At 30.6% G+C, this 18623-nt stretch overlaps 1 pseudogene; it reads right to left on the bottom strand.

The window, feature by feature from the left end:
• Positions 1-4032: 4032 nt before the first annotated feature.
• Positions 4033-17962, bottom strand: LOC139846771 (F-box/LRR-repeat protein 14-like; annotated as a pseudogene).
• Positions 17963-18623: the final 661 nt, after the last annotated feature.

The following is an 18623-nucleotide window of genomic DNA, read 5'->3' as shown; positions in this document are numbered from 1 at the left end:
CATAATTGTTCGTGAATCGTCGAACACGATCAAAGGGTAATTGATTACATGAATGTAGTTCCAAACTTTTTGAGATTCAACATTACAAATTCTGCTTATCGTGTCGAAAACATATAAAGGTTAGGTTTAAATTTGGTCAGAAATTTCCGGGTCGTCACAATTTCCGATTACATTCATCGAATCGAATAACTTATGATATGAATATGATATGAAGTTAGCGCAAAAAGAACAGGTAAGTGGAAGTATGGACCGGTATTTCAATTGCTGATTAAATATGGGATCCGTTTTTTTTTTTTTTTTTTTGCGTTTAAATTGCAAGTTTATTTTTTTGTGAGTTTTTTTTAGGGAAGATACGGTTACATCGATTTCTAAGGATTACAGTTGTAGAAGTGAAGAAGATAATACTCAGTATTGATGATGATTTCGTTTCCCTTTTGAAGTATGTTGATGATAATTTTCGCCTATTAAAAGAATTTTCAATAAAAACCCACGATTAATATGGAATTATTTGCAGTTGATTGAAATCAATTTAATTTTTGAATATAGATTCCGGATTTATTGGTCAAATTACCTAATACAGTTACGATTTTTGAAATTTGAATTTAACTGTAATTATTCATTTTGTAGTTGATTGTAATTGTAAGTTAATATAAGGTTATTAATGTCAATATCCTTATAATTAAAAAATGTATTATGTAATAATTATTTCGAGATTAAATCCAACAGTTGTATTTATTTGTTTACTTAGAATGAATGGTCAAGATCAATTATTTAAAAAAATTATTACTGAATTAAGCTCCTGCTTTAATAAAGAAGAGGGATTTTTATCGAGTACTACATAACACAAACTAAAATAGTTATAGTCAGAGTTAAAGATAAAAAACTTAAAAAAGTAAAATGGGACAATTATTTTGAGACGAAGGAAATAATAACAATTACTAATACTATAAATAAAAAATTAATTTACAAGAAAATAATATTATGAGTTTCAGATAAGGAAAAAAAAAACATAATCGACAATTGGAGTTATAATTTTGGGAGTACTCCGTAATCGATTTTTATTTTACCATTTTAAACTAATTACTATTACTACTCCTATATATTACTCGGTACATTGACAGCCTTTTTTGAGCTTTCTTAAGATTGGAAATTGGAAATAGCAAATATTAGAAATAGCAAAAGGGTTACAAATAGAAAATTGAAGCGTCAAAATTTAGTGTGGAAATAGCAAAAACGTAAATCTGGAAATAGCAAATAGAACTTCAGATCAATTTCCCATTATCTTCATCTTCCCCAAGATGCCCTGTTCTACTGATAACTTTATTCTAGCTGTAAACTAACAATATTAGTTCAAACTCGTAGCCACACTCCATACGAACTAATCTAATCCAAAACTTAAACAAAAAAAACCCAAAATGAGTGGTTGCACAATAAAAATGCAATATATTATTAGGCTTCACATTCAAAATCTACTGGTACAGTAACAATGAAGTAGATCTACCCCTGGTCTTGCTTCTCTTTTTTTTTTTTTTTGTTATCAAGCTATCGTCCCAGTATTCATCACCCATCTCACTCTGCATTTCATTTTCAAATAATCAAACAAAACTTGGATCAATTCAAAGAATCACTTCTCTAAAACTGGATATTAGAAGGTAGTGAAACGGGCGAGTTGGCTATTAGGTGCAAGTCCAAACGGGTAGCTTCAGATTGACCCAGATTTTTTTTAAACCACTTATTTTGAATAGTTAATGACTATATTTGATTTGAACCTACCAAAATTACAAGCTATAATAAAAAAATTGAATTATAAGCAAGTAGCGGGAGTGAAGTGTCTGGATACACGATTGATTATTATTTTGTATTTGAATTATTATTTTGCTAGTTGTTACTTGAGCAATCGAGTTGTAATTTTGATTTAGTTTTGATTTAGGTTTAATTTTTTGTTTTATTTTTAAAAAAAAATTAGGGTTTGTAATTTTGTGGAAGAACAAGTTGAGCAATCTTTGAAATTAGATGAAGAAGATGGTTAAAAAGACGATTTTACCCTCACATGCATTGCACATGTCAATACTTAACGAACTAATTTAACAGTAGTTTGACGGAGGACGTTGATTACAAATTTTTGATAAAAAAAAAGGATGCGCAAAGTCAAATTAGAAACCGAGAGATGCTGTTAGCCATATGGAGTATAATACAAGGACCAACGGAGCAAAAAAGTCACATAAAAAGCATTTAAATTTTACAGAATCATTTTACTACGTAGTATTAACTATTAAGTATTATTTTGATCTACTACTATATTGAACAACGATTTAATAAGCCACATAATATTAAATATACATTATAATTATATCATTTAAGCACTAGCATTTACTGCTCACACTATTTTTTGGTTTATAACTATATCATTTAAGCACTAACATTTACTGTTCACACTGTTTTTTTAATGGTTTAATTATTCCCTGCTTTAGTGGATATATAAGAAATAGTGGTGTTTTTATCACTATTGTTGTGTTGCTTCAATGGTTAACCACGCTTACGCTTTTCCAGAAAGTTCTCGGTTCAACTCTCTGATGGGGTATTATTCCCCATTTTAATTTTCCCTATTTTTGTGATGATAGGATCCACGTCCTTTACTTATTATCAAATTATGACCTTTGTTCTTTATTTAACCAGTACAATTCATTATATTTAATCGAACATTAAATTAAATTGATGTGTGATCAAATAGTATAAGATAGAATTAATGAAAGCACAATATTTGCACATACTTCTTCACTATTTAGACTCATTGCTTTCTCAAACTACAAACAAAATTACAAAAGTAGAAACAAACGATTGATTGTTCACGTGATTATTATATTCCGAGGGGTATTTTGATCATTTGCTTATTATAGGTACATATTACAAAAACTTTTCATACGCTCGTAAAGGTGGTCGCCGCAACGCGCGGCTGGCCACCTGCTTGTTTAGTTCAATTTACATCAAATTCACTTGCACAGACATTTGAGATAAGAACTTTTTATTACACTTAGAATTTTCATATATAAACCAAAACTCATCTATTAATTAAGTTTTAAATTAATTTTGAAAAGTTTTAACTCATTTAATGTGCTTATCATGAACCCCAAGAGCACAAGTTAGCTTTTCCCTTTAAATATTTTCATAACATTTTATGTTGCGTCAGATTTTCACTAGTTATGCCATTAAATATGAGTCGATGCTTTACGTAAGTTTCCTCATTCTATGTGAAGTCGCAAGTTTAAAATGTGTCACTTGTTTGTTTTTAATTTTTTTCACCAAAATTGAAACCAATATATTAAAAAACCTTCATCAAATCGATGAAGGCAACAATTACGTAAACCTTCAACAATCTTTTTTTTTTGTCACTTGTTTGTTTTTAATGATGGGTTTCAAATATGTTTGGTTAAGAAGTTCAATGTGGACGTGAGATATTCAATTGATTGATGGTTTACATAAATTGTTCGGATCCAATCAATCAAACATGTAATAATTCAATAAAGGATTAAAGCTACAAATATGATATATTTTCTCAAATGTCTCGATGTCGCTCATATACCCATTTGCGTCTAACTGTCGGCAATGTACTTTCAAAAAGAGTACTAATATAAGTCATTATACTTTTTTACCTGCGACGAAAACAATTGATGACGTGGCTTCTAAGTAGTTATGACACGTAAGTGATACATCGAAACAAAAACTGAAAGTATATAGCCTACATTAGAGAAAAAGTGAAAGTATATGACCCATTTGTAGCCATATAAAATGAAAAAAATGTTTAATAATTAACTTTACTGGTTCAGCAGGTAACCGGTAATAAAATGTTGACATTTGCATACTTTTTGAAAGTATATAGCCGACAGTGAGACGCGAAAGAATATATAGACGACATCGGGACAATTTGTAGCTTTAACCCTTCAATAAAACTACCACATACATCATCAAATTCACAAAATTATAATAATTCTCAACAAATTAACAAGTCACCAACTTTGGAAAAACTTAAAAAGTTTAATGAAACCATGACAAATCTGGCTTAAAGGAAACATCTTTTGCAGCTCCTTGCACACCCCAGTAACCTACGTGACGACAATCATTCACTACAAGAAGCTCCAGTTTACCAGACCCGATAAGCGGTCTGAACCCATCATCCGAGAATTTGTGGCACGCGGTTAACCGCAACACGCACAATCGCGAGTAATGAACCACAAGTTCTAGTCCTTCATCACTAATCTCTTGGCATCTAACAAGTTCTAAGGTTTTAAAATGATCACAACAGCAAAGAGCTTCCATCCCAATATCATTAAACAAATAAACACGATTGAGTGACAAGTTCTTTATCGAGCACTTTTTGTTTAAATCGAGTATGCCATTAAGGGAAAACGATGATGGTGAAGGATGATCACCGTCTAAGAAAGACAATGTGAGTGACTCGAGAAGTGTACAATTTTCAGTTTATACTTTTAAACTATCATCTGTAAGACTCGACGGGTGTTCCATCATCCAATCTGCTGGTACGCTAATCGAAATGGACCGAAGATTTCGTGAGTTTCGGGCCAGCCCGATAATATCCGAATCTCGTGCTCCTATACATATGTCTAAGTGAAGTTTCTCCAAGTTTTTGCACTTATCCAGTATACAAGTAAGCCCTCTTCCCGGGTTGATCATACAAGTTTGATGGAAAACCGTGTGTACTTTTAAATTTTATAAACGCAGTGGAACATATAAATAAACATCTTTTATTAATCATTAAAATAAACATCATTTATTTTATTATAAACTTTCAAGTAAAACATTCACACGATTAATGATCCCAACAAGATCCAATTACACCACTAATAATTGTCCAATAATAAATTCACAAAGTGGAGTTTAGATATATCTTTAGCGAGTGATGTTCACGAGTAAGTTGAAACAAGTGTACAAAGAAGAACACCTCTACAGATAGTCCACAGAGCACGTCAAGCAATAACCGAAGACTGCTAGATTTCTTAATCACCAAATATCAAAACAAGTAATAACTAAAAGAAAAAAAAAACAAACAAAACTCTTTTGTTTATTTTCATCTTTTCTCGACAGCTCACAAATAACCATTAGATATGTGTTATAATTTTATTATTATATTATAAACAAGTATAATAAATAATATAATTATTATAATCACAATAATTACACAACTATAAACAAAAGGCATGAGGATCCTTTTGTTTTCTTTGTTTGGCAACCTTCGACATAAGACTGGAGAGATGCCACCAATATTATTATTATTATGGAGTAATTTTATATGTGGCTGCCTTTTATTTTTTTGTTCTTCTTTTTTCAAAGTCATAAAAGATATATATATATATATATATATATATATATATATATATATATATATATATATATATATATATATATATATATATATATATATAGTTTGAGACATTGGCAACAATACTTCATACGGCAACAATAATTCATATTGAACAACTCTTTTGTCCGTATATTATTTTGACGTGTTCCCTACTCAAAAATATATGCTCATGGATCAAAACATATTTCCATCATTTTGTCATCTAATAGTCCGTGACCCTTTTTCTTTTTTTAATATTTAATTAAATCATATTTAATTAAACTATAGACTATAGGTTATAATTATATATCAACAATATATAATAATTGGTGATCATAAATATGTATATACCATATATATACATATAACCGGATATCTAAGTGCTCATTGTGTGTGACCCCGTAGGCTTGTATATAAGCGGTAGTATAATTTTATGTTATGGAGTGCACACTAAACCAACAAACTCCCACTTGTGCATGACATAACATCTGGAAAACTATACAGACATATATTTGCGTCTAGCAACACGTTAATGCCCCCGAAAATATACAAGTGTTTGTTTTAGCTAAAATGAACTATCATTATTATTAAAATGATTTAATGATTGAGTGTCTGTTGTCCCTTTATTACCGATACCATGTTGACATGAGACATGGATATAGTCATTCTCATTTGTCAACTAATTCTGTTTCTCGATCTTGAAAATTTGAATGTGATCACCAAGTTAAAATTGATCTACAATCAATATAGCTTGGACACGGTCGTGTAAATATCCATTCACTTTCATCGAGGGGCCCAGTGGTATCATACTCTCGCATAGAGGAATAAATTCCATTGTGATTACATTTATTCGTCATGTGCTTCACATCATACTCAATGATGGCCTTTATAACTACCTTGTTCAGGATAGTGTTTAACCATATCAAAGTATAATATGTCAAACAATCGAAAACCAACATATACATCTCAGGTCTAAGGACGCAAAGACATAATCATTATGAGATTCACTATTGACGACGATCCATGTAGTGACATCTCATGATTGGGTCATTCCAATATTCATCATCAATGAATACATATGAATTTTGGTCTCAACTAGTTAACTATTCACCATCGGTGAAAAAAACCAAACATTCATAATAATCTTAATTCATATTATTCCCATAACATGACTGATTATGGAGATTTAGAATAATCAACAATTATTCATGGATTAAACATGCTAATATAGAACACAGTAATATAAATGAAAACGACCATACCGAGTATCTCAATTCATTTAGATAAAACTGTTTAATGTTCCAGAGATATCCAAATACTAAATTACAAATGAAAAAGATTAGTAGCTTAACGAAGTTGAATATTACTAGCATGATCATCATGCTGGCTGTGCATCAAGGGCTTTGTGAGCGGGTCAGCCACGATATCATCTGTATGAACCTTAAGAACACTAATTTCATTCCCCACAATGACTTCACGAATGTAGTCAAACTTTCGAAGAATGTGTCGGATACTTTTATGTACATGTGATTCTTTCGGAAGTGTTATAACAACCACACTATCACAATACATCTTTAGAAAATTTATTGTTGTGTACTACTCTGAGTTCAACAATAAACTTCCTTATCCAGACTACTTTCTGAGCAACATCTCGGGAAACAATGTATTCTGCTTTTGTTGTAGAATGTGCAACAATGCTCTACTTTGAGCTCTTCCAATTAACTGTCTCGTCCATCATGACAAAGAAACAACCTGACTGGGATCGAGAATCATCTCGATCAGTTTGGAAACTAGCATAAGTATTATGGTTAATACTTAACTCCTTTTCCAAGCAATCGTAAACCATATCTTTAGTACTCTATAAATACTTAAGAATGTTCTTAACAATAATCCAATGTTCTTAACCTAGATTTTGTTGATAATGACTCGTCAAACTCAAAAATAACGAGACATCATTTTAGTACATAACACGAAATACATAATGGATCCTATAGCCGAAACATATGGGATACATTTTATTCATCTTATCTCATCATGCGTGATAAGACTTTGAGAATTGCTCAAGGTTATGCCCTTTTGCACAGGCAATGCTCCAAGGTTGGAGTAATGCATGCTAAATCTCTGCAAGATAAGATATGTACATTAATTCAAAACAATAAACCATTTGAATCTATTTCTATAGATCATGATTCCAAGTATATAAGTAGCTTCTCCAAGATCATTTATGAAAAACGTTTTCAAGCGAAGACTTGACATCTTGCAAGTTGAAATGTTATTTCCAATAAGCAGTATGTCATCAACATACAAGATCAAGAAGACTACTTTGCTCCCACTAGATTTAATGTAAACACATAGCTCATCTTGGTTTTGAGAAAAACCAAACTCTTTGATATTCTCATCAAACTTAAGATTTTAGCTCCTGAATGCTTGCTTTAATCCATAAATAGATTTTAGAAGCTTGCATACTTTAATAAGATGCTTTGGATTTACAAACCCTTCCGGCTGAACCATATTTACGTCCTCGCTTAGATCGCCATTTAGGAAAGCGGTTTTGACATCCATTTGCCATATTTCATAATCATGAAAAGCAGCTATGGCAATAAGTATCCTAATGTATAAAACTCGCGATCAGTGGAAAAGTTTCATCATAACCTTTTGCCACGAATTGAGCTTTAAAAGTGTTTACCTTACCATCCATGCTAGTCTTCTCTTTGAAGACTCATTTACGCCCCATTGTCTTACAATTGGGTGGAAGATCAATGATTATCTGTCATGGACTGCATATTTGCATTCATATTATCTCGCCATTTTTAAGATTCGTGATCTTATATGGCCTTACGGTAGCTAGAGGGTTCATAATCCTCTAGGTAAGGTTCATCTGAATTAATCAGATAATCAAACCTCTTATGCCGATGAGGAGTTCTACTAGACCTATGAAGTTCAGGTGCAACACGTTCTGACTCACCAACAGTGTGTTCAGCTTCAACGTGCGGTTGGCTAGTGCCTTCAAAAGGTATGTCACTTTGTGATTCTTGAATTTCTTCAAGATCTACTTTACTCCCACTGACTTCTTGTAAGAGAAGATCTCTTTCAAAGAATTCAGCAAACCGAGCAGTGGACACTTTGTTTTCAGCTTGGTAGTATAAGTAGTAACCCATTGTTTCCTTTGGGTATCCCATAAAGTGAAATTTAGTACTTCAGGGTTTTAATTTGTTTGAAGTGCCATGCTTCACATACACTTCAAAAACCCCATAATTTCAAATAAGACAACTTGGGAATCTTCCCATGCCATAACTCATATGGTGTCTTTTCTACCTTCTTGGTTAGAACCATATTGAGTATGCCTACAGCAGACTCTAATGCATAACCCCAAAAAGACGGTGGTAGAGTAGTCAGACTCATCATAGATCAAACCATATCAAGTAAAGTTCGATTCCTCCATTCAGACTCACCATTGAGTAGTGATGTGTGAGGTGGAGTGACTTGTAAGACAATTCCACAATTCTACAGGTGGTTCAAAAACTCTTGACTCATATACTCACTTCCTCCATCAGAGTGAAGTGATTTAATGGTCTTTATAAGCTGATTCTTTACTTCATTTTGAAAGAATTGAAACCTTTCAAAAACTCCATGTTTATGTTTCAGCAAGTAAACATAACCATATCTACTATAACCATCAGTTATTGTAATGACGTAAGATTCACCATTTCTAGACATTGTTCTAAAAGGGCCACATACATCAATATGTATTAGTCCTAAAAGATATGTAGCTCTTTTACCTAAATCGAAGAAATGAGCCTTTGTCATCCTTTCACATAAACATTAATCACATACATCAAATGAATCAAAGCCATTTGATTCCAAAAGTTCATAAGAATGGAGTTTTGAAATGCGTTGTTTATATGACCAAGACGACAATGTCATAGATAGGTCTTATTCAAGCATTTCTTAAATCGCTTGGCGGTACATGTATACATAGAATTCTCATTTGAAATCACACCATGCATATTAATTTCAAAAATACCATCACTTGGAAAGGTATTAAGATAAAAATATTATCCTTAGAAATTGAAATATCAAAGTGCGTAAATTCAAGTTCAAAACCAACATCTTTCAAACTATATTGCTCATAATACTAGGAGCATTATAACATTGTTCCAACAAAATAATAAGATCACTTGCAAGAGTAAGCTCATAGTGACTAATGGATTCAAAAGAAGCTTGATTCTCATTGCCCACTCGCAAATCTAGTGTGCCTTTCGTCGGTCTATTACTTCTTCTCATTCCTTTCATATTGTTACAGGTGTAAAGACCACAACCGGTTAACAATGATTCAGGAATCACTAGAAAAAGTATATAACTGTATATGAAATATACCTGAGTTTTCTAGTCTTACCAGCATTGCCTTTTCTCAGCTCATATTGGTAGATAGGACAACTTCCTTCTCCAATTGCCAATCTTTCCACGATGGAAACATTCAGCGTCTTTTGTTGGGATTTTCTTCTTGGAAGGTGGAATAATTTTCCTGAAAAATGATTTATCATTTCCTTCCAAAAAGTATTCGGCTTATTCTTTTTCACCCTTTCATCCTACTTCTCCTACTCATCGAACAACTTCCGATAAGCATTTTGCTGAGCAGCAGGAGCTACGCAAATAGCAGGATCGGATAAGGGTTCTAATTTTGTTCAACTTCCATTCATGCTTGAGTGCAATTCCCTGGTTGTGGTGCCAGTATAGGAAGTTTGAACATTGAGTTTATCCTTCTTCAACAAAGAAGAAAGTGTGTTTTGGTTTACGTTTTGATTATTTGACATCTACAACAGATATAAGATTCAATTTAGTATTTTCAATATTGCGCTTTAATAAATTAACTACCCAAGTTTTTATAATTTTTAAAAACAATTAATTTACGAAAGCCTAAGATCCACATAGAGGTTCCACAGCCACATCTGTTGATCAGCTAGCAGTTATGGAGTCTATTGGTAGGTAGCGGATACCAATTGCATTACAAGTGCAACTCTTAGATCTTTATGGGACCTTGAGATATGTGTAGTCCAACAAACCATTATTATCTATTGGCATGTTTGTCCCATCCTTGCCTCGAAATCAGGTCTCACCGTGAATACGATTAAGTCGTCCAATTTGGAAACAGTGGAAATTCACGCTAGTCTCACTAGATCGAAAAATTCACCTCGTGGCTATAATTCAGCCTAGTCTCACTAGATCAGAAAAATAACGAGGAGTGTTTGCAAGCACATTGGATGGCATGACTTAAATTTGACGGGTATTTTTTAAAAATTTGTGTTAACGAATAATGCATGCACACAATATTCGTTACACCTTTTGTTAAAAATCAATTTAACCAATTATATATGTCGATCGTGTATTATGCGTGCAGTTTGTTATTTAATTTCTAGTATAAAAAATAACAAATACACAAACGTGTATCGTTTTAAAACAGTTTTAAAAGATGTCGCCCATATATATTATTTTATTTCAAAAATAATTAACTTTAAACTCGTTAGAGTTTAACTTTTTAAAATCGTCAATTTTAATCTTGAAACTAGTTACCGATTTTATTTGATGTTTTCATCAAAAATATTTAGCATATATTATAATCAATAATTATATATAAATGCAAAAATAAAACACAATCATGCATCACACATACATAGCCTAGCCCAAAAATCCTATGCTTGATCCCATGAGCCGACATGGGATTAAGAGGTCAAACTAAGGGTAATATCATAGCTTCCACTTAATTCAAGAATCAAGTGAAAACTTGAAAAACGCCATCGTTGTCAAATTGACCTGTTCGCCATCTTCTAAGTCAAACTTTACGTTGCATCTATATCTTCAATCTTCATCTTATTACATTTATTTAAAATTGAAAAATACAACTAATCTAATACTTTTACAATTTAGAATAAACATAAATAAATACTATGAAATTGAAAAATAAATAAAATACAACTTTGGCTTCAAAATGGCCTTTCTAATAAAATAAATAATCAACATGATATAATATTGCCGTAATCAACAATCACAACAATCACATATAATCAAACACATAGGTCGGGGCATTACGGGCTATGTATGCAATCACAATTTTAATAACTACATTATTAAAACCTATATATGGCTTGTCCATGGTTACAATGCATGTGTACAACCATGGAATACAACAATTAACAATTATAATAAATATTCAAGTCATAATAATTAAATCTACAATTTAAATTAGTGATATTCTTTCAATCATATTTGTGCGTCATTAGGTTAAGTCTAAATCAACCGTGTTGACTTTAAAAACCAAAAAGATTTCGACTTTCACCAATACACCACAAAGCTAAATCTAAAGAATAGTCACACGACAATTAAAATGGTGTAAAAGCGGCTCTGATACCACTGATGGAAAAGCGTGTGTACTTTTAAATTTTATAAGCGCAACGGAACATATAAATAAACATCTTTTATTAATCATTAAAATAAACATCATTTATTTTATTATAAACTTTCAAGTAAAACATTCACACGATTAACGATCCCAACAAGATACAATTACACCACTAATAATTGTCCAATAATAAATTCACAAAGTGGAGTTTAGATATACCTTTAGCGAGTGATGTCCAAGAGTAGGTTGAAACAAATGTCCAAAGAAGAACACCTCTACAGATAGTCCACAGAGCACGTCAAGCAATAACCGAAGACTACTAGATCTCTTAATCACCAAATATCAAAACAAGTAATAACTAAAAGAAAAAAAAACAAACAAAACTCTTTTGTTTATTTTCATCTTTTCTCGACAGCTCACAAATAACCATTAGATATGTGTTATAATTTTATTATTATATTATAAACAAGAATAATAAATAATATAATTATTATAATCATAATAATTACACAACTATAAACAAAAGGCATGAGGATCCTTTTGTTTTCTTTGTTTGGCAACCTTCAACATAAGACCAGAGAGATGCCACCAATATTATTATTATTATGGAGTAATTTTATATGTGGATGACTTTTATTTTTTTGTTCTTCTTTCTTCAAAGTCATAAAAGATATATATATATATATATATATATATATATATATATATATATATATATATATATATATATATATATATATATATATATATATATATATATATATATATATATATATATATATATATATATATATGGTTTGAGACATTGGCAACAATAATTCTTATGCCAACAATAATTCATACGGCAACAATAATTCATATTGAACAACTCTTTTGTCCGTATATTATTTTGACGTGTGAAATGCCCCGTTCATATATATACAATATAAACGATTCACAATAGTTGATTAAATCGTGAGGTAATTGACCTCTATATGACACATTTTACAAACATTGCATTCGTTTTTAAAAGACAAACTTTCTTTACATCAATAATTGACGGCATGCATACTATTTCATAATAACTCCAACTATAATTGACTTAATAATAATTTGATGAACTCGACGACTCGAATGCAACGTCTTTTGAAATATGTCATGAATGACTCCAAGTAATATCTCTAATATGAGCAAATGCACAACGGAAGATTTCTTTCATACCTGAGAATAAACATGCTTTCAAGTGTCAACCAAAAGGTTGGTGAGTTCATAGGTTTATCATAAAACAATAAAATTCATCATTTTGGTAGACCACAAGATTTAAATCCTGCATGGTATAAATGGGCCCGAATCTTATACCCACCTGTAATATACATGCGATATCTTTTAAATATAGTACACCTTTCTCGTGTACGAAATCATCTTTCATAAATCTTAGTAACCGTACACATATCTCGTGCACAAAAATAACATACACAACCTGTGTATAAAATCATTCTCTCGATACATAACATTCACTTTTCATTGCTTTCATAGCTTGGCTTGGTAACTGACCTTAACATATAATGCGCATAATAATATCCCCAAAACAGAACATCTCGTCTGTATAATAATCATATAAACTTCGAAGTACTAAACACCACGCCCACTAGCCCTTCTGTCTAGTGAACATTCTGGGTGGGGGTGTTAAACCCGGTAGCTACCTTTAGGATTCGCGTCAACTAGGCGTGCACTAATTCTCAAAATTAGTGATGTTCCCTAATTCTTAGGTTACCAAGCAATGATAATCAGGGAAAAAATATTCATATCAATTGTGGCAATTATCATGTCCACATAATTCAATGGTGGCAATTATCATGTCCACATAATTCATTCGAGGAATGTTTTGCTTGTGTCAATCTCGTCAAACATTTATAAAAGCATTTCATGTATTCGTAGTTCAAAATGTATTTCAAAAGCATTTAATAAAGCAGTTGTAAAAGTAGCGCATGTATTCTCAGTCCCAAAAATGTAAAGAGTAAAAGGGAATCAAATGAACTCACCTAATGTATTTTGTAGTAAAAATACATATGACTATAGTGAACAATGCAGGGTTGGCCTCAGATTCACGAACCTATAACATTTATATATATATTACCATATATAATTGTAATCGAACAAATTTATATATTATTAGTGAATTAATTGTTATTTTAATTATGTTTTTCATTAATAACCTAATTAATTACATTTATTAATATTTATTATAAAAATATAGTTATGTTATATGTAGTAAATATAGTTTTGTGTAACTAATAGTTTATTTGATAAAATAAAATTGATAATAATAAATAAAAAGTTTGTTTCATCCTATAATCATAATAATAATAGTTATAAAAATGATAATTTTTATAAAAGTGATGAATACTAATAATAATTATAACTATAAAAATAATGATTTTACTAATAATAATAATACTAGTATTTATATTAATAACTATAATGATAATAATACTACTAGTAATAATAATAATAATACTAATACTTATGATAATAATAATAATAATAATAATAAAAATAATAATAATAATAATAATAATAATAATAATAATAATAATAATAATAATAATAATAATATAATAATAATAATTTTATTAATAATGATTAATGATAACACTTCATTTATGTCACATCTTAATTATAGTTTGCATTATAATCTTTAATTCATTCTTAACCAAATAATAATAATAATCGTAGTAATAATAATAATACAAATAATAAAAATAACATAAGTACTACCTTAATGAAAGGAGCTTTAAAAAGAATAAACACCCTGGCACGGGCTCGAACCCGCGACCTCCCACTAACCCTTCACACCCTTAACCATTCAGGCTATCATGTTTTTCGGATATAATCCGCATCATAAATACATTTAACCCGTTTTCCTCTCACAACTTGGCCCAACATGCACACGGCCCAACATGGACACCCATTTAGTAACCTAGATAAACCACTAAACTCTGTGGCCTGTTTCTATTTCCATCCCATGCTCAATCGAGAGAAAAAAATAAAAAAAATAAAACGGTGGGTATCATGTAGGGTTTCTGTGTTTGGGTCGTTTTCCCCTTTTTTCTTTAATCGAACTTTAACAGCTCACAAAGCACTCCTTGCTTTATTAATCAATTAATATCATCGTGACACCCTCATTAATCCTCATCATTCATTGTTGTTTTCACGTATCATCATCGTCATAAATCATCATTCTTACACGTATATCTTTATCATTTTCATTGTTTTTGTATCATTATCGTAGCATCTATCTTAATCATAACTTGCTCATCTTCTTAATCGTAACAGTGGGAAGTTTTATCAACGAAGAGAAGCACGAAAAGAACGTAGCAACATCATTAACATAAACCCATAATATTTTTGAAGTGGTGGCGGTGATGGTTGTTCATGATTGATGGGTCAGAAGTATATTAGTAATGAAGAAGCATCGAAGAGAAAGAAAAATAAAAATAGGTTTTTTTGTGATGGGTTTGTGTCGGTTTAGGATTATGAACGGAAACAGTATTAGTTTCAATTAATTCGACTGAGCATTCCTTTTGTGTGGGGTTAGAGATTTTCGATTGAGACAAGAAACAGAAAAATAGAAGCGAAAGAAATTGTGGGGTTCTTGATTGTGAATTTATACGATAGTGGTGAGGGTTTAGTGGTGATCGCGATATTTTAAGGCTGTTACGACAGGAGCAGCAATCATGTTGGCTTGAAGTTGAAGATGGTGTTCATTGATGATGGGTCTGATCACAAGTCTGTGGGTTTCAACCGAACCAAAACTCAAATAAGGTAGTAGTAGTAATACGCGAGGTAATGGGTTGTAATCAAAACAAGAACGGTTAATGTGGTGGGTTGCATTCGCGATATAAAATATAAAGGAGTCATAGCAACATTAGCTTATGGTAGTATTGTTTGATGGTGTATTTAAGGTGGTGGTGGAGAAGGGGTGTTAGAGACAAAGAAGGGTTTGATCAAGTGCAAGAGGTGAAGAAAGATGGCATTATGATCATGGTGATAAGTGATAGTGGTGTGTAATGGTTCAACAGGTGGTTGAGTGGTGATGTCTAAAACAGAATCAGAAGTAGAAAAACTGAAATGGTTTTCTTGGTGATGAGGGTTTTTGGATGTTTGATAGAAACAACAACAACTGCTACATTTCTTACTTCGTTAGTGTTTGTTTAATTCATGTATTGTGAGGCAGAGTTGATGGGTTTGGTTCATATTATGGGTTGTGGATATATCTCACATGATGGAGTACTTGTTGTAGTAGTTAAGATTGATTCTAATTGTTTCATGAATCTGACTGGTAACAATATTGAGACAGAAGACAAAACTTTAAAGTTTAATGGTGATTTCAATTAAAATCTTGATTTGTACTGAAAAGAGATTCGTTGAATTATTTTAACAGACAGATTGAATAAATCAGATAGCGAGTTGTAACAGATTTTGTAGATATTTGATTTTAAATTTTGTACTAAATAAATATTTATAATAAATAAATATATTAATATAATTAATAATAATAGTTCTATTAATATTAATACTAATAAATGATAATAATGATAATAATAATATTTATATTTATATTAATAGTACATAAAAATAATAATATCATTAATATAATATTTATATCTTAATTTGTAATTAATTATTTTAATATTACAATTTACTGATTATGTAATATTTAATAACTATATACTATATATAATAATAAATATTTAATATGTATCACAATATACATATAATAAAGATTATGTATATAAATCATATATATATATATATATATATATATATATATATATATATATATATATATATATATATATATATATATATATATATATATATATATATATATATATATATATATGTATATATATATATGTATATATATGGATAACAATATTATTATCTTATATATTTAATTTTTAATATTTAATTTATATTTTGTTATTTCCAATTATTATTATTATTATATATATATATACCTACATTTAAATTTACAAATAGTGGTTCGTGAATCGTCGGAACTATTCGAAGGTCAAATGAATATATGAACATTGTTTCAAAGTTTTCGAGACTCAACATTATATACTTGCTTATCGTGTCGAAATTATATAAAGATTAAGTTTAAATTTGATCGGAAATTTCTGGGTCGTCACAACGTGTTCCCTACTCAAAAATATATGCTCACGGATCAAAACATATTTCCATCATTTTGTCATCTAATAGTCCGTGACCCTTTTTCTTTTTTTATTATTTAATTAAATCATATTTAATTAAACTATAAACTATAGGTTATAATTATATATCAACAACATATAATAATTGGTGATCATAAATATGTATATACCATATATACATATAATCGGATATCTAAGTGCTCATTGTGTGAGACCCCGTAGGCTTGTATATAAGCGGTAGTATAATTTTATGTTATGGCGTGCACACTAAACCAACAAATTTATCAAGCTAAGTTCTACCATATTGTCACATGGGACCCATTGTTTTTGCCATTGATCAACTGCTAATCGATCATCGAGCTTCATGTACATGTAACTATAGTCAACCTCAAAGTGCAAACGTTTTATGTTACGCCAAGTGGCACTAAGCTTAACAAGTGCACCTTCTCCAATACCACTACAGTTTTTAATACACAAATCTTCATGTGTTTCTAGCCCACCAAGACACTCGAGCCACTCAAGATTAGTAACATTTAAACAACGAACAAGATGAAGTGACTTAAGGTTCTTGCAGTTAACAACAATCGAAAATATGCCATCGCCAGTGATTCTCGAAGTGTCCTTAAGTTTCAAAGACGAAAGTTTGGAGCATGAAGCTAAGTAGCTAAGGCCCACATCAGTTATATAAGTGCAATAACTTAAAGTAAGATCTGTTAAAAACGGGCAGGCGTTCGAGAGTACCAAAAGTTCTGGATCCTCTAACTGTTTTTTTAATTTGGACATCCAAGGACAGTATATGATTTCAACTTTGTTTAGGTTTCGGAATCTACGGCATAATAAAGTTAAAGCTTCATTCGCAGGGTTCGATCCACAATCAACACGAATGTGTTTCCTTTGTTCGATATCGAGATTAAGGAAGCGTTTACAAACCAAAGATATGAAATTTTGATCAGCAATATTTGTGATCCTGTTGAAAATCTCCCAAACTAATTGGTCAGGAAGATTATCCATCAAAACCTGACCAAGAAACAGAATTATAATATATAACATTCAGAATTCATACAAGCTTACAAAATAAACATAACAATTGATTTCAAATTTTTTTTTTTTTTTTTTTTAGAAAATTAAACTTTTGTTAAAATCAAATCCATAATACAACAAAGTTCAGGAAAGTTACATGATACTGAAAGTAATTATAAAAAGAACGTTGTATTCTCTGTTTTATAATTAAATCTACCTTGCTTTTCAAAAAAAAAAAAAAAAAAAAAAAAAAAACACTATGCGCTTATTTAAGCTCAGTTCCAAATAAACGAATATTGTTAAGACTCAATAGTTTATAATTACTTTTATTATACTTACTACACAATACTTGAATATGAAAGAGTAATAATGGATGGAGATAGAAAGATATATTTCATATATGTATATGAATGGGTACTCTAACTGATTACATTTGCTTGCATATATATACTACAAATATTTACTATTCTCAATTAGAAAAAATTGGCATCCATCCTGTACATTCATAGACTTTTGTCTACCTTAATTATTGTCCACATGCTTGAATTATTGATAGATATATAACACTCCCCTTGGATGACAATTTTATTATAGAGCAACTAGTACTGTCTCATTAAAAACCTTGCTAAAGAAAAACCCAGTGGGATAAAAA

This window comes from Rutidosis leptorrhynchoides, chromosome 5 (assembly GCF_046630445.1).
Source record: "Rutidosis leptorrhynchoides isolate AG116_Rl617_1_P2 chromosome 5, CSIRO_AGI_Rlap_v1, whole genome shotgun sequence".
In the NCBI taxonomy this organism is placed as follows: Eukaryota; Viridiplantae; Streptophyta; class Magnoliopsida; order Asterales; family Asteraceae; genus Rutidosis; species Rutidosis leptorrhynchoides.
The sequence above is the reverse complement of the archived record's forward strand: the minus strand, read 5'-3'. Positions and strand labels throughout refer to the sequence as shown.